The sequence below is a fragment of the Choloepus didactylus genome, chromosome 3, assembly GCF_015220235.1.
Source record: "Choloepus didactylus isolate mChoDid1 chromosome 3, mChoDid1.pri, whole genome shotgun sequence".
Taxonomy (NCBI): Eukaryota; Metazoa; Chordata; class Mammalia; order Pilosa; family Megalonychidae; genus Choloepus; species Choloepus didactylus.
In genome coordinates, this window is record NC_051309.1 from 124,367,798 (window position 1) to 124,384,754 (window position 16,957).

General features: G+C 36.5%; 1 protein-coding gene across 2 annotated transcripts in view; it reads right to left on the reverse strand.

Moving 5' to 3' along the window:
• Nucleotides 1-16,957, reverse strand: part of ARSJ (arylsulfatase family member J) — a 70,103-nt gene that overhangs the window by 10,914 nt on the left and 42,232 nt on the right. Inside the window, exon 2 of one of the 2 annotated variants that reach the window (XM_037830534.1) lies at nucleotides 16,726-16,793. The exons of the other annotated variant lie outside the window; for it this stretch is intronic. The gene's annotated coding sequence lies outside the window, so the exon portion shown is untranslated. The remainder of the gene's footprint in view (nucleotides 1-16,725; nucleotides 16,794-16,957) is intronic. 2 annotated transcript variants of the gene reach the window in all.

The window sequence follows — 16,957 nt, forward strand, 5'->3', positions numbered from 1 at the left end:
GTTTAAGAACGTGTTTTTCTGGGGTACCTACATCTCCAAACCACCACAGCATTATCTCATCATTATCTAGATATTCCTTCAGAAATATGACCACTGTATCTAAAAAGTTCAACATTTTATTTGTAGCCCTCACTTTGAGGACAGAAAGTACGAAGAGCTTGACGTTTATGTTCACCGGGAAGCTTCTCTAGCAATTAGCCTAACAAAGAAGAGATCATATTCTTGAATTCTTGAGCAGAATTACTACTTCTTGGCCCTAATTAGGCCATAATTAACTGTCAGAAGCTGAGCATCTTTGCACCTGAATTTAGGCATACACAGGAGAAAGAAAGCATTTCGTGTCAAATTCATGAGGAACACATCAGTGACTCAGCTGCTAGCTATGTGAAAACAAACTGAAACTCTAAGATGGCTTTGTAGAGACAATGAAGGCAGTCTCCAGAAAAATCTAACAAATTCCAATCAATAGAAATGGCATTTATTGAGCACCTACAATATGCCAGGTATTGTACTGTGGGGAAACATAGACAATAGCAAGAATTTATCATAAATAATTCAATAGCACATGTTGTGATATACTAAGTATCAGAAGTAAAGAATAGTTTTTATGCTTTAAGGAAAGCCAGGAAGAGGACATTCTTGCTTAGTCTTCAAGGAAGCTGGATTTACTATGCTTTCAGTTAATCAGTATTATTTTTAAAGGGCAGTTATAATTCTGTTATAAAACATTGCAACTAGGGGATTATTGAGTAAAAATGGCATTAATTGATATGACCAGATTCTCAAAGCTAGAGCCACACAATTTCATGCAGACACAGGCATCAGGTGACAAGTAATAGATATTTTTTCCTAAAAGATGAATTTATTAACTTCTGTATCTGTGACTTTGCTCTTAAATTAGTGCCATTTCTAAATTCTAACAGTGATTGTGAACATGAATGCAGACGCTGAACTATTTTAAACAGCTTAGAATTTATCATTAAAAGGGCAGTATTAATAAGCAATTAGTGCTGGCATATCAGGATGTGGAACTAAGATTTTATTTTTTGAAGTTTTAAATTTCATAAGTAGCTTTAATTGAGAGCAAGAAAACTAACAAATTAAAATGGATTATTTGCCTTTTTATTTTAGATAATCTTTACTCTAGCACATGTACAATATCACGGTTATAGCTGCCCTAATTTTGTATAATTCTTTCACTGAACTTTCTCCTTTATGTAGAAAAATACCCAGGGTATTTGCTATAGTACCCTCAGTACTTCTGTGTATGCTTGAAATATTTCATAATGTAAGTAATATTATTTTTTATTAGAGAAGATGTGGGTTTACAGAACAATCATGCATAAACTACAGGATTCCCATATATCACCTTACCACCAACACCCTGCATTGGTGTGGGACATTTTTTCCAATTGAGGATAGCACCTTTTTATAACTGTACTATTAATTAAAGTCCATGGTTTAACTTAGGGCTTATGGTTCATGTAGAGCAGTTCCATGGATTCTTTAAAATTTTTATTCTGTTGCTATACATATAATCCAACATTTTCAATTTTAATTATATTCAGACATGTATTTCAGTGCTGTTAATTGCATTCACAATGCTGTGCTATCATCACCACCATCCACTACCAAAACATTTCCATCATTCCAAATAGCAACCCTGTACTAACTTCCCATTCCCTATCCCTACCCTGCCCCCGGTAACCTATATTCTAGATTTCAACTCGATGAGTTTGCTTATTCTAATTGTTTCCAATCAGTGAGATCACACAATATTTGTCCTTTTCTGTCTGGCTTATTTTACTTAACATGATGTCTTCAAAGTTCATGCATATAGTCATATGTATCAGAACCTCATTCCTTTTAAGGCTGAATAATACTCCATGTTAGATATATTACCACATTTTATTTATCCATTCATCAGTTCATGGACACTTGCGTTGCTTCCATCTTTTGGCAATTGTGAATAATGCCACTATGAACACTGGTGTGCAAATACCTCTTCTAGCCCCTGCTTTCAATTCTTTGGGATATATACCTAGTAGTGGGTTGGCCACATCATATGATAGTTCTATAATTAGGTTTCTGTTGACTGCCAAACTGTCTTCCATAGCAGTGGCACCATTTTATATTGCCACCAGCAATATAAAAAAAAGTGTTTCCATTTCTCCGCATCCTCTCCAATACTTGTTATCTCCCATTTTTCAAATAGTTGCAATTCTAATGGGTGTGAAATGGTATCTCATTGTGGTTTCGATTTGCATTTCCCTGACGTCTAATTATGTTGAACATCTTTTGATGTGCTTGCTGGCCACTCGTTTATCTTCTCTAGGGAGAAGTCTGTTCAAATCTTTTGCCCATTTTTTAATTGAGTTGTTTGTATTTTTAATAAGTTGAAGGATTTCTTTATATATTCTGGATATTAAACCTGTATTAGATATGTGGTTTCCAAATATTTTCTCCCATTGTGTAGGCTATCATTTTAATTTCAGGAAAAAGTCCTTTGTGGAACAAACGTTTTTGATTTTGATGAAGTCCCATTTGTCTTTTTTAATTTTGTTGCTTGTACTTTGGGTGTAAAATCTAAGAAACCATTGTCTAATATAAGGTCCTGAAAATGCTTCGCTACATTTTCTTCTGGGATTTTGATAGTTCTAGCTCTTATATTTAGATCTTTGTTCCATTTTGAGTTGATATTTGTATATGGTTTGAGGTAGAGTTCCTCTTTTTTTTTTTTTTTTGCAAATGAAGATCCAGTTTTCCCAGCCACATTTGTTTAAGAGACTATTCTTCCCCAATTGAATGGTCTTTGCCACCTTGTCAAAATTCAGTTGGCCATCAATGTGAGAGTTGATTTCTGAGCTCTCAAATCTATTCCATTGGTCTATAAGTGTGTCCTTGTGCCAGTATCATGCTGTTTTGATTGCTGCGGCTTTGTAATATATTTTAAGATAAGAAGCGTCAGTCCTCCAACTTCCTTCTTTTTCAACATGACTTTATCTCTTAGCGGCCTTTTATCCTTCCTTATAAATTTGATGACTGGCTTTATTTCTGAAAAAGAGGCTGTTGGAATTTTGATTGGGATTGTGTTGAATATGTAAATCACTTTGGGTAGAACTGACATCTTCACAGTACTTAATCTTCCAATCCATGAAGACAGAATGTCCTTTCCTTTATTTAGGTCTTCCTTGATTTCCTTTAGCAATGTTTTACAGTTTTCTGTGTACAAGTCTTTTACATCCTTGGTTAGATTTATTTCTAGGTATCTGATTATTTTAGTTGCTATTGTGAATGTAACTTTTTTCTTGATTCCTTCTGATTGTTCATTGCTTGTGTATAGAAACACTACTGATTCTGGGATATTGAACATGTACCCTGCCACTTTGCTGAATTCATTTATTAGTTCTAGGAGCTTTGTTGTGGATTTTTCATTTTTTCTTTTCATTGACCTACTTGTGTCTTTGACTTTAAGGTGAGTCTTTTGCAGATAGCATATAGTTTGGTCATGCTTTTTGATCCATTCTGCCAATCTCTGACTTCTGACGATAGAGTTTAATCCATTTACATTTAAAGTCACTACTGATAAAACAGAACTCTCTTCTGCCATTTTGCTATTTAGCCTTTATAAATATTATACCTTTTTGTCCCTCACTTCTGTAAAAGTCTACTTTTATATTTATTTGCTTTTCTGCGTCATATCATATTAAGTGCCTTCTCATTTCTATCTAGATATATATTTAATCTGTTTTCCTTATGATTTCCATGGGGTTAAAAGTTAACATCCTAAATATATAATAATCGTATTTGTTTTGATACCAACTTTAATAACATATTTAATAGCACACACATATATTTTTCCTATACTCTCTATCCCCTCACCATTTTTATTTGTACATTGCATGTTCAAAAACCAAGATTTATCATTTTTTCTGCATTTGCATTTTAGCACCTATAGGAAGTAAGAAGTGGAATGACATACCAAATAATACAGTACAATACTACTGGCATTTATAATTATCCAAATGGTTCCCTTTATTTCTTTATGCTGCTTTGAACCACCATCTAGTGTCCTTTTGTTTCAGTCTGAAGAACTCTCTTCAACATTGCATGTAGGTCAGCTCTAGTGGTGATGAACTCCCTCAGCTTTTGTTTACCTGAGAATGTCTTAATTCTCCCTCAATTTTGAAAGACAGTCTCACTGGTACAAAATTCTTGTTTGGCAGTTGTTTTCCTTCATCACTTTAAGTATTCCAACCAACTGCCTTCTTGCCTCCATGGTTTCTGATGAGAAATCAAGACCCAGTCTTCTGGAACTCCCTTGCATGTAACACATTGATTTTTCTCTTGCAGCTTTCAGAACTCCTTCCTTGTCCTTTGCTTTTGATAGTGTAATCAGTATATGATGGGGTGTATTTTTCTTCATGTTTAGCCTGTGCTTTCTGAGCATTTGGATGTGCATATTTTATTCATGTCTTTTGCAAAGTTTGGGAAGTTCTCTGTCATTACTGCTTTGGCTATTCCTTCTTCCCCTTTTTCTCTTTGTTCTCCTTCTGGGACTCCCACAATGCATTTATTGGTGCACTTGATGGTGTCCCTTAGCTGTCTTAAGCTATTTTCACTTTCAATATTTTGTTTTTCTTTCTGCTCCCCAGCTTGCCTCATTTCAAGTGTCTTGTCTTTAAATTCACTGAATCTTTTTTCTGCCAGCTCCAAGCTGTTCTTGAAACCCTCCTGGGCACTTTTTCATTTCATTTATTGTGGTCTTCAACTCCAGTAGTTCTGTTTAGTTCTTTTTTAAAATTGCTATCTCTTTACTAAGTTTCTCATATTGGTCATTAACTGTTTTCCGATAACCTTTAGTTCTTTCTTTGTACTTTTCTTCATCTCCTTAAGTATTTTTAAGATCATTTTTTAAAGGCTTTGTTCAGTATATTCACATTCTCATCTTCTTTGTTGGTGTTTTCTGTCTTTATTTTCTTCCCTTGGATGGGCATCATTTCCTGTTTCATTGTTTGTTTTGTATTCTTTTGTTGCACAATGTACATTTTAATATTTTAAAATGTTAATTCTGAGAATTACTCTCTAGGATGTCTGTTTCTTGGTTTTGTAACTAGCTGGTGATGAGACAGAGATCTTCTTGAGCATCAGCTTTCTGATCAGGAAGGTCTGCCCTAGGTACATACAGTGTGCAGAGTTTTCCCTGTCTTTCTGGGCCTCTGTCTTGTCCTGTCCTTTGCTTGCTAGTTGTCTTGGAGTTCCCTGTTTACACAAGTTTGTTTGCCTCCTCTGCTTTGCAGGAGACAGAACTCCCAGGTATTTGAAACTGGCAGGCCTTCATCCTAGACTGTCTATTTCTATAGATTGTTACATTCCTTTTGTGGTCTCACACTGCTTTTGCCTGGAGGCAAATTCTTGGAGGAGGGTCACCCTGGGGGAGGACTTTCCAATTTGGTCTTTCCTAGCCAAAACAGGGCCAGGACCCACAAAGGGAGCACAGACCTGCTCCAAAGTGCCCTATGGAGGGGATCAAGAAGGGCACCAAAAATTCTCTGACGGCAGCCCAGAGCTGAGCTTTTCTGGCCCGCCCAGCAAATGCAGCCCTTCAGTCAACTTTCCCACTGCAGCCCTTAGGAGACTTGTGTCTTTAAATCTCAACTACCTCTGCCCCTGTCCCAGAAGGGTTGAAACAATGGCTGCCACTTCAGGGTGGGGTTGAAACAATGGCTGCTGCTAGCTTTTTATTTCTGCAAAGGGGCTGTTGGAATTTTGAATGGGATTGTGTTAAATATGTAAATCACTCTGGGTAACTTCCAGAGAGTTTTGAAACAATAGCTGCCCTCAGCCCTGGGACCCAGTGATCAAAACTCACTAATCGAAAGCTGTGATCATTGATAGGCTGTGATCATTGATGGGCTGTGCTCGCTTCTGTTCTTGAAGTGGACTTCTATGTCCCTTTATGTCATCAGCAGCTAGCCAGGGCCTGGACCTGCAGCTCCTTGCTGTTGGGAGGTGGGGGGATGGGTGCTGGCAAGCACTACACAGAGATAGCAATTGACAGTTCTTTACCATAATGTATCAGTCCCTTCCTCCTGCTCTTCCCTGGATGCTGTGCAGTGTTTGTCTGGCCTCTGGGGTTTCAAAATAGTTGTTTCAGACAGTTCCTGTCTGTTTAATAGTTGTTTTGGTGGCAGGACTGAGTCATGGAGCTCCTTTCTCCACCATCGTCCTTGGAACTTCCCAATAATAAATTTTTAAACTGGAAATAAAGACTAAATATAAATATACCCAATGATCTCTAGTAGATAAAACATATTGCCTTGAAACACACCCTAGGAAAGGAAATTCTACCCACCTTGGCTCACTATCAGAATGTCTTTATTGCAGCTGAACTTTATCCCCCTTGCTACAGGTGAAGTTAGTTTCCTCTTTTCTGTCAGTACTGAATATGAAAAGTATCTGGTGAGCACATTATAATGAAGATCATTTTTCCCTTCCTGAGAAGTTATTAAAAAATAACTAGTAAAGTGAAAACTAATCTTTGTTATGGGCAGATTATTTTCCTTATGGTAGGTCACTGCTTATAAACTGGAAAGGGAATTAACTGGAAAGCTCACAGTTAGTTTTTACCTCAATTGTTCCTGGTAGCTCTTTTCTTTATTTTCTGCAAAACGTTTGTCCCTGGTGGTCAGTGTGAGCCCACAGCTCAAAATCTTGTTGTAAGGCAACTACCCATTTTCCAGGTAATAAGTGGGGAAAAAGTATACCTTATAGTTCTTAGAAATCAGTTGGTGGAGGGATAGTAAAGGCCATACTTTATCCCTGGACAGTCTGCCTAAAGGCTTGACATCATAGGAATTTTTTCAGCCTGTGTTGTGGAAACAATTCAGCCTACCCAGTGATATACATAGAAAAGTCCACAGTATTAGAAATCAAAATGCCTGGATTTGAATCTTGCTCCTTACAGATGAATGACCTTGAGCAAGCCACTTAACCTAAACCTTGTCTCTTCATTTGTAGAAAGAAGTCTTAATAAGAACTCCACAAGATTCTTTTCTTTTCTTCTTTTTTTGATCAAATATTAAATGAAATAAAATATATAAAATTTATTGTAAATTATAAAGTTTCATACAAATGCTAGTTATAACAAATTGGTAGCACAGCTTCTTTCTTCCTTTGCCCTCCTTGTCTACCACCTCTTCAACTTTATGTCTCCCTCTTCTTCCTACTGCTCTTTTGTGTGCAAGTGATGAAAACAAAGCCAAACCAAAGCAAAACATGATACCAATGCTTGGGACTAGTGAAATAGTATCCTGCCCATTCTCTTTCTTCCTTCTGGTAGTGAGATCGGAATTTCCAAATATCAAAGTGACATTATGTTCATGGAGTTGCTTCTTTAACCTTTTACTTGATGAATGTATTGGTTTCTTTAAACGTTTATGTAGGAATCTAGTGAAATAATCTACTTTGAAGTATAGGGAGATCCAAGTTACTTTCCAATTACTCAGCTTTATTTTTTTTTTTCTCAAAAAAATGGATATTCTGAAAGGGGACACTTTGCAAAAAGGAGGATGGGTGTTGAATTTATAAGAATATTTATCGTATGCTGAACTGTGATGACTTATAAACAAAGACCAACAAATCTATTAGTTGCCTGAGTCAAACCTCCCAGTATTAATTTAATATATGCTTCTTAATATACTCTACTGGAGATAAACTTTTTCCTCAAAATTCTCTTTGGTGTGCTTTAATATCATTTTTTAGTATTTATTTCCTCTACCAGGTGGATAAACCTCTGCTGATATATTCAGTGCACTTCTTCTCTTATTCTTTAGTCACACAATAACAGATAGGTCTCCAAAATATTACACAAATGTTGCATCTATGACCCTGGGAAATATGCCCCAATTTCTGAAAATCATAGATTTTTGGCTATGTCTGGGAAAGTTCTCCCAGAAAGCACTATTAATCTTTACTGCAATAAAAGTTGTCCTTTACTATGCCTTCTGTGCTGGTTTGAATGTATTATGTCTCCCAAAATGTCATTATCTTTGATGCAATCTTGTGTGGGCAGACATGTTAGTGTTGATTAGATTGCAATTCTTGATTGTTTCCACAGAGATACCCAATTGTAGGTGATAACTCTGATTAGATCATATCCATGGAGGCGTGGCCCCGCCCATTCAGCATGGGCCTTGATTAGTTCACCGGAGCCCTATACAAGGTCAGACAGAAGAAACAAGCTTGCTACGGCCAAGGGGGACACTCTAAAGAATGCCCAGGAGCTGAAGCTTACAAAAACACTTTGAAGATGGCCGTTGAAAGCAGACTTTTGCTCCGTAGAAGCTAAGAGAGGACAAACACCCCAAGAGCAACTGAGAATGACATTTGGAAGAGGAGCTGCGGCCTACAGAGGAACATCCTGGGAGAAAGCCATTTTGAAACCAGAACTTGGAGTAGACGCCAGCCACGTGCCTTCCCAGCTAACAGAGGTTTTCCAGATGCATTGGCCATCCTCCAGTGAAGGTACCTGATTGTTGATGTGTTACCTTGGACACTTTATGGCCTTAAGACTGTAACTGTGCAAACAAATAACCCCCCTTTATAAAAGCCAGTCCATTTCCAGTATTTTGCATTCTGGCAGCATTAGCAAACCGGAACAGATTGTGGTACCAGAGAAGTGGGGTGCTGCTGAGTTTGCAAATACCAAACATGTTGGAACAGCTTTTTAAATGGATAAGGGGAAGATTCTGAAAGAATTTGAGGAGCTTTATAGAAAAGGCCTAAACTGCTTTGAAGAGATTGTGGAAATATAGACTCTAAAGATATTTCTGATGAGGCATTGAGCAGAAATGATGAATATGTTGTTGCAAACTGGAAGGAAGGCAATCCTTGTTTTAAAGTGGCAAAGAATTTGGCAAAATTGAGTCCTGGTGTTGGATAGAAGGCAGAATTTGAAAGTGATGACCTGGAATATTTAGCTGATAAGTTCTCCAAGCAAAATATAGAAGAAGTAGCCGGGCTTTTACTTGCAGCTTATAGTAAAATGTGAGAGGACAGAGATAAGCTGAGAAATGAACTCTTGGTTTCAAAGAAACCAGAAACTGATGGCCTGAAAAACTCTAGGCTTCCAGGGGGTGAAACCCCAGAAGCTACCACCCAACGTGAGGATGTAACCAAACATGGAACCCAGCCACCATTTCAGTACAAGCCAAGATTGGAGAAGGAGTTAAGCAGAAAGGATTTGTGGAAAGTCCTATTGTCTGACGGCTTTGACCCTGTGTGCTTCATGTGAAACCAAAAGAATTTTTGCGACCTCTTTACAGAGAGAGCTGCTGCCGGTCGGGACTGGAGGAGACAGACAAGGAACAAACTGAAGGAAAAATTTCTTCAAAGATACTGGAGCCCAGCCTGACCACCAACATTAAAGCAGAGTTTAGTACAGTGACATGGGTGGATAGATTGGTCATGTGCTGATACTGTATGAAGACAATTAGATTCATCCAAGAGCGAGTGAGCAGAGTATTGTTAAAAATTCTCTGAAATATATATATATACACACACACACACATATATACACACATACATATATACATATATTCATTTTCAAAAGATCGTAACTCCGAAACTCCCCGAGACCAGAGTGTAGAAATAAAAATTATAAGCTTCAGATTCTGAGTCAACTTTGGTTAAAATGAAAAGAAACTATAGGACACAAGAGTATTTGCTGAAAAGTCTTGAGGGGAAAGAATCTTGCTGACATAAGTGCTCTGTGACTTTCATAAACTGCTGAGTATTACTCATTTTGGTAATAAAAGGAAGAGCACAAAGCACTGGGGCTGTTAAGAGATGGAGGGGTAGGGTGTGTGTGTGCAAGTCCTTTTGTTAACACTTTTTGTTTGTACATGCTCTTTTTCTTTTACCTTTGATGATAGCTCCTCAGCTTAATGTTTACTGAGAAGGTATAAGAGGCTCTCAGAGTTACTCATCTGAAACTGCAAAGTTTGTCTGACCTGTCAGAATGTAGCTTTTAACCAAGAGGCTCAGGGCTCCAGACACTGGAAAGCTGCTTAAACAGCCTTGCTAAGGGAAATTTTGTTCACCTAGGCTGTAAATGAAACTACCAACGTAGTGATTACTATTGCCACTCTAGGAATAATCTCACCAGTCTTGTGTTAATTAAAGTGGCCACAAAGCTTCTCTTCTTAGTGAGAAAGCTTCAGTTGCTTCAAGTCCAGCTTTCTTCTTTGCCAACTTTTGAAATAAAGGCTGCACTCAGCAGTTTCTAACCCAAATACAACATAAAAGTTCATCTTTCACCACAGCAATAGGCAGACAGCCTGGTGTACAACTTTCCTTGGTGAAAACTTTAAGTGAACAATGAGTCTACACAAATGGGCAAATATCAATGAATTCTCAAAATAAATAAATTTTAAAAATAAATCAGATAACAGCTATCTTGTTTGTGCAATGCAGAGAGGGCAGTTATTTTTTTTTTCTTGTCATTCAACCTCACCATTTGAATGTGAAAGATAGCAGTGTCAACATCAGAGCTTGTGATGACAGAGAGTGGTATGTATTATAGGGAAGAACACTAAAAAATCCAGGGAACATTTCTGTATCTATATTTCTCTTTCCCAGGACAGCCCTCTGCTTAATGAAACTTCAAGCTTTAAGTAAAGATGTCATGTTAGGAAAATACTAAGTTGAAATTCTTGGTGTGCAGTTAGAAACCAATTCAAATCAAATATTATTATTCAATTAAAATAGTATCAATTAATAGTTTCAAATCAATGCAGAAATGTAATTTAACACTTAATTTTCATATTTGAAGTATAAATGGGAGGATTATTAACAAATATTTGAATTATTCTACCATAATTACCTATTGTTTTATGTTTAAGTATGGTGTGGGTAATATAACATCATACCGTCAACCTTATTGTTATGCTTATTTTTTCAAAACTACTAAATGTGTTCTGAAGTTATCTGATGGAAGTAAGGATAGAGTAAATTGCTATCAATCACCATTATATTTTAATTATGAGGAAAATGATATTTAGAGCAGCCTTCATACTTTTACTCACACATTATAGGAAATAAAAAAGTACTTTAGGTTTTCATAATAATTAAATGTCATTGAGGAGTTTTAAAATACCATGAAACAATGTAATATTAATTTAGAATGCTCTATTTAGTGATTTATTAAATATGCCAGTTTTGCTTGATTATATGAAAGCAATTCACTTTACTAGTCAAATGCCTTTCCAGTGTACTCCCTAGAACAATAAAATTTGTTGTACTACATACAAAAATGTTGAATGAACTGTTACTTGGAATAAAAAAAGAGATGCCTTTAAATGTGTCTTAGAAACATTACTCTTGAATGGTACCATCATTTCCTGAAATTTTAGGAAATAAATAATATCGAAGATAATTTTTTGAGACAACTGCTGTTAATCTTCAGACTTACTTGGATCAGAATTAACTGAAATCAACTTATTCTTCAACAGAAAGCATTAGAACAAAAATTAAGAAGGTTAAGTTTCATTTCAGGGTGAAAGTTGTAGACAGTTCTGTGATTAGCATTACTTTGGCATATGAGATGCCAAAGCCACACCTTAATTAGCATTAGATTCTCTCCACTACTGGATAAAAAAAGGAAACCAGGGAAGTTATCGTTCTTTAGCTCCTTTTTTCATTTTCTTCTTAAACAAAAGAAAAAACACAGGTTTAACTAGGGGCAAAGCTAAAACAGTGTCTATGACATGTACCTTTTCAACATCCAATTTACATTGCTGCTATTTAAAAGTAGGGAAGATGACAGAATATAGCGATTGGGAATTAGGCTCTGGAGTTCTGCTGCCCAAAATGGTAACCACTAGCCACATGCAGCTCTTTATATTAAAATTAATCAAAATTAAATAAAATAAAAAATTCAGTTTCTCAGTCACACCAGACACATTTCAAGTGTCCTATAGTCACATGTGCTTAGTGGCCAATGTACTGGAGAGCACAGGTCCACAGCATTTCCATCATCGGAAAAGTTCTATCGGACTGTACCTCTCTAGGCGAGACTGCCTAGGTTCAAATTCTACTTTGAACTTGGCCTCTTTGGTCTTAGTTTCCTTATCTGTAATATGATAACAATAGTAGAATTTACTACATTGGGTTGTTTTGAGTAATACAATGTATGTAAATACTTGGCATTTTGTAAACATTCAACAATTTTAGTTTTCCATGTTGGTAATATTACCATATTACCCCATTCTAAAATGTACATTTTAAATAATGTAACAATTCTAAAATTGTGAAGTATTTTACAATAACTTATATATTTAATATGGATTTATTTAATATATTGTTTTAACCATTAATGGCATCTTATAATCAATAAAATAGAAAATATTATATTCTCAGAGCAATGAAAACGTCTCAAATTTACATATCAAAGGGATATAAAATTCTAAAAGCACCATAAGAAGGAAATCAGGCAGGAATATTGAAATAAATAGCTTGCAACAGAGATAATTTGTTTTTATTTTATGTCATCACTGGAGGATTTCAAATTTATGTCCCTATCTTTCATATTATGATGACTTTCCAGAAAATATTTACTTCTTTCTGTTTAAAGTTGGAAGAATATATCCAGAGCTCTTTAATTTTATAATTAACTCTCTTCCCCCCTCTCTCCCTTCCTTGTTTCCTTTCTTCCTTTCTTTCTTCTATCCTTCCTTCTTTCCTTCTCCAACACAGTACTGCTTAAACAATGGTGAATAAGACATAGTAGCTTACCTCAAGGAGTCTGCAGCCCAACAAAAAAGGATAAAGAAAATGTCCAGGTAACTTCGACTCAGGGTGATATGGGGACTCAAATATTCAAGCAAGTTCAAGAAAATACTCCCTGAGGAAATATTTAAGCTGCGACCTGAATGCAGAACTGAAAGGTGTAGAAGGGTGGAAAAAGACCTTCCAGAGCAGAGGCTAAATGATGTGAAAAGGCACACTGGTGGAATTTAAAGTAGTTTAATATGGCAGGCAGGACCTGGGCATATAGAAAAAAGGGTCTTGTGTGGTAAAAGATTAGGTAAAAGTGTCTAACTGGGGTGTCGCTGATATGATTTTGCCAGTAGAACTCTGTAGTTTTAAAGCTGTTCTAGCTGCTGTAAGAAGGTACCACAGACTAAATGGCTTAAAATGATAAAAAATTCTCGTCTCAGTTCTGGAGGCTAGAAGTCCGAAATCAAGGAGTCTGGCAGGGCCGTGCTTCCTTCAAAATCTATAGGGTTCTGGCAGTGGCTGGCCGGCAATCTGTGGCATAACTCAAAGTGCCTCTGGCACATGGCTGTTTCCCTGTCTGTCTCTGTCTCTTCCTGTGTCAAATTTTCTGTGCTTATAAGGACACCAGCCATATTGAATTAGAGCCCACCCTAATCCAGTTTGGCCCCATCTTAACAAATAACGTCTTCAAAGACCCTATTTACAAATAAACTCACTTTCACAGGGCTGGGGATCTTTGGGAGGACACATTCAATTCATGATACTAATCAATCAGATGAAATTCCACAGAATGAAGTTTAGCTTCACTACAGCCAACACAATTTGTGGGCAGCTGTGAGGGTGTGCGTGAAAGCAGCATCCACACAAACTCAGAAGGAAGAAAAAAGATGTACCCTGTGAGATTAAAACTACAAAATTAACCTTGTTAGGGAAGAATTGGGGTATTTGTAAAAGTCATTTCGTGGAGACATCCACTGTTAATTACCAATGACGTTAAAGCATATGAAAAAGAGAATGTGTAATTCACAATGAGGGCCAATGATCTGAAAGTCACTCAGGAAAAGAAGTCAGAGAAGCAGTGTTATTATTGCGTTTCCCAGAGTACTTTGTAGTTTGAGTACCATGAATATTGAACTCTTGAATCTGCTGAATAGCTGTGGCAGGTTTATCTCTATAGCAAAGATGCAAGTGTTAGGATAGAGGTCTCCAAACTGTATGAACCCACCTCAGGATAGGTAAAGGGCAGAGAGAAAATATTAGAAGCACTATTTATACTTATTTTATCATCTTTTAAAAATTTTTGGCTATGGGAAATATTATTGCTTATATTGCATATTAAATATTTGTATATTAGCACTTGCTAATTTTTTAATTCAAAGTTGTTTGCAGTAAAAAGAAAAAAAAACAAAACTTTAGAAACCACAAAACAATTGGATCTTAAGCATTTCCACCAGGTCTATGCTCACTAACCAGGTTTTCCTTATAATTTGGCTTCCTATACAGCAGAAAATGAATGCAACAGTTATTTCAACACAATAGAATTCCATATCACATGAGGATTTGTATTTCAGGTTAATAAATCAGTGATGTATATATACGAATTTATTTATGAGGCTATCTATTAAGAATCTAACTCTGAGAAAAGATCCAGTTTTCAATGCAGTACCCAAAAACCTGAGTAACAGACCCTGAACTATGAAAACTTAAAAGCTAAATGTCACCCTGTAAAACTAAGCAATCAACCTGCAAGTCTCACCTATAAGCATCCCTATTTCATCTTGTGTGTTCTTTTCGTCTTCACACTGGAAAGTTCAACTCCATAATGCTTTTTTTTCCTGATTTTTCAATATGGTCAATACATGTTCCTAATTCTACTATTGTTGGAAAATGTCCAGCCAATTGAAGTATAAATAAATATGCATAAAAATAAAGACTGTTGATAGCATAACTGGCTTCACTTTGGCCTAAATGTAGCATTTTAGGCAAGAAGAAAAGTAGTAAGAATGAATTTTTCCTTTCTTTAACATCATTACTCTCTTTTTGGACCTACCCGGACCAAGGTAAAGTCAAAAGAAAATGAGAAAGGAATCAATGAGATAACTAAAGCAAAAGAGGATGGAGAAGAGGGAGGCTGACTGAGCTGTGAAAGGGTAATGAAATGTTTCAACCTGCTTAGAGGTGAGTGTAATGAAAATAAAGCCATCCAAGAAAGAACAGGTGTGCCTTCCCATGTCCTTCTTCCATCCCTTATTTTATTATGTGACTGAGATTTGTTTAAATAAATGTCTCTGAGACACTAGTTTTACCTAGTCATGATGAAAAATAATCTTTAGACTATTTTTGAATGGGAAGAGGTTAAATATGTTTTTCCTCTCAGGAAACTTCATTTAAACAAGAGCTCATGCCAAGGGATTCTGAATATTTGTCATAAAAAAGTAATAACTGTAAGAACAAATAAACAAATAAAAATTCAATCAAATTGAAGAGCAAGAAATACCTTGATCCAGGAGAAATTAAAATGTAATTTAATGTCTTAATCAAAACTAACTGAAATGTAAACACAGGCAATAAAATTCATGATCCTTATAAAGAAAGAATGATGATAATTAAAGGCAAGCCAACAGATAGATAATAACTGGAACTAAATATCACAATTTCAAAGTGGCAATGAGGAGAATCTGCCTGAAAGTGAGAAAAAAAAGAAAGGATGCAAGAAATGAGAGAAAAAGAAATTAGCTCAGAGACTTAAACAACTCAATATTATTTGGACAGCTGGCAATTGTCTAATTTTCATATGTAATGTTGTTTTAATGTTGTTTAAATTCAAGGGAATTTAAGAGTATAAATGTAGTTATAAATTATTAAATCTGCTGCACAGACCAGAAAATTGGTTGACCCAGAAAATACTAAGTCGCCATGGTAAAGCTTAATATTACTGGTGAAGCTTAGAATCTAGAAAACTGAAGGGAATTATCAAGGAATAAAAAGTTAATCTATAAATCATATTGTGTGAAGCTACAGATTTGCCCAAGAAATCAATGACAAAGCATCTTATGAATTCCTGGATCTGTCTAGAGTTGACAGAACCCAACTTGCAGAATCATTCTCTAAACAAGTTTTTCTTTTACAAGGTGAGAGTCAGCATAGGCTAAATTTCCACAGACTTACACCAATTTATAAATGTTCCAAAGCAGAATTTTCTAGCAAAAGTTAAGGAACCTATTCTTATTCACATTCTGCCTTTCCACATATGAACCTTCAAACTGCTATCTCATTTGTTAAACATAATTATTTTCCAATAGCATATTATCAACTCTGCTTGCTATTGGGAAGACCTACTCCCACAAGACTGACAGGTCCCTACCACTCTCTGGCTCAACTCTAATCCCCTTTTTCCCTTTCTCCCTGTTTGAATGACTTACCAGATGAAACCCAGTCTCCTCATGTCTCAGTTTCTAACTCCCCTAAGGCTCTGTACATTCCTCTTTCTGCCCCCATCTCCAACTCCTCCCCATACCACAGTGACTCTCAACCAGTCAGAGGCAAAGGTCCCTTTATATTTAATCTCTTCTTGGAACGTGACCTTTCTTTTCTTCAGCCACCACAAAAACTGGCTGTCTAGTCCATCCCTTGTAGCCCTCTCACGTGGCAGATCTTTTCTCTCTCAGGCTTCTCCCAGCTGTGCCTGGAAGATGGGTGGATATCCCACTTGCATTTTCTTGGCACATCCAAACAATTCTCTTTTCTTCCTCCCTATAAATACTGACTTTGAATCCTACATTATCTGCCTAAACCATTCCTGGAGAAAAACCTAAAACAAAGCATACTGGTCTCATTTTAAAGTTGTGATCACTAGCCTCAAGTGGACCCTCAGTGCTGGCCACATATCCTACTTTATTACCATTATTTGTTACTTCTCCCACTCTCCTAGAAAATATTTCTTACCATAGTCTTCTTCTCAGATCTCCAGCACCTCTTCCCTCATCTTCACTCTCAGCTGATGAACTTGCTTCCTATTTCACACATGAAACAGAATCACTCAGATTCTATTCTAGCTTCCACAAGCTACCAATTTACCACCTCTGTGCATCTGTGCTGATGCACTCTGCTTTCCTTACCAAGTTCATGGCTAAGACCAGTCCCTCACCTGTGCACTAGATTCACCCTCTCTTGCCTA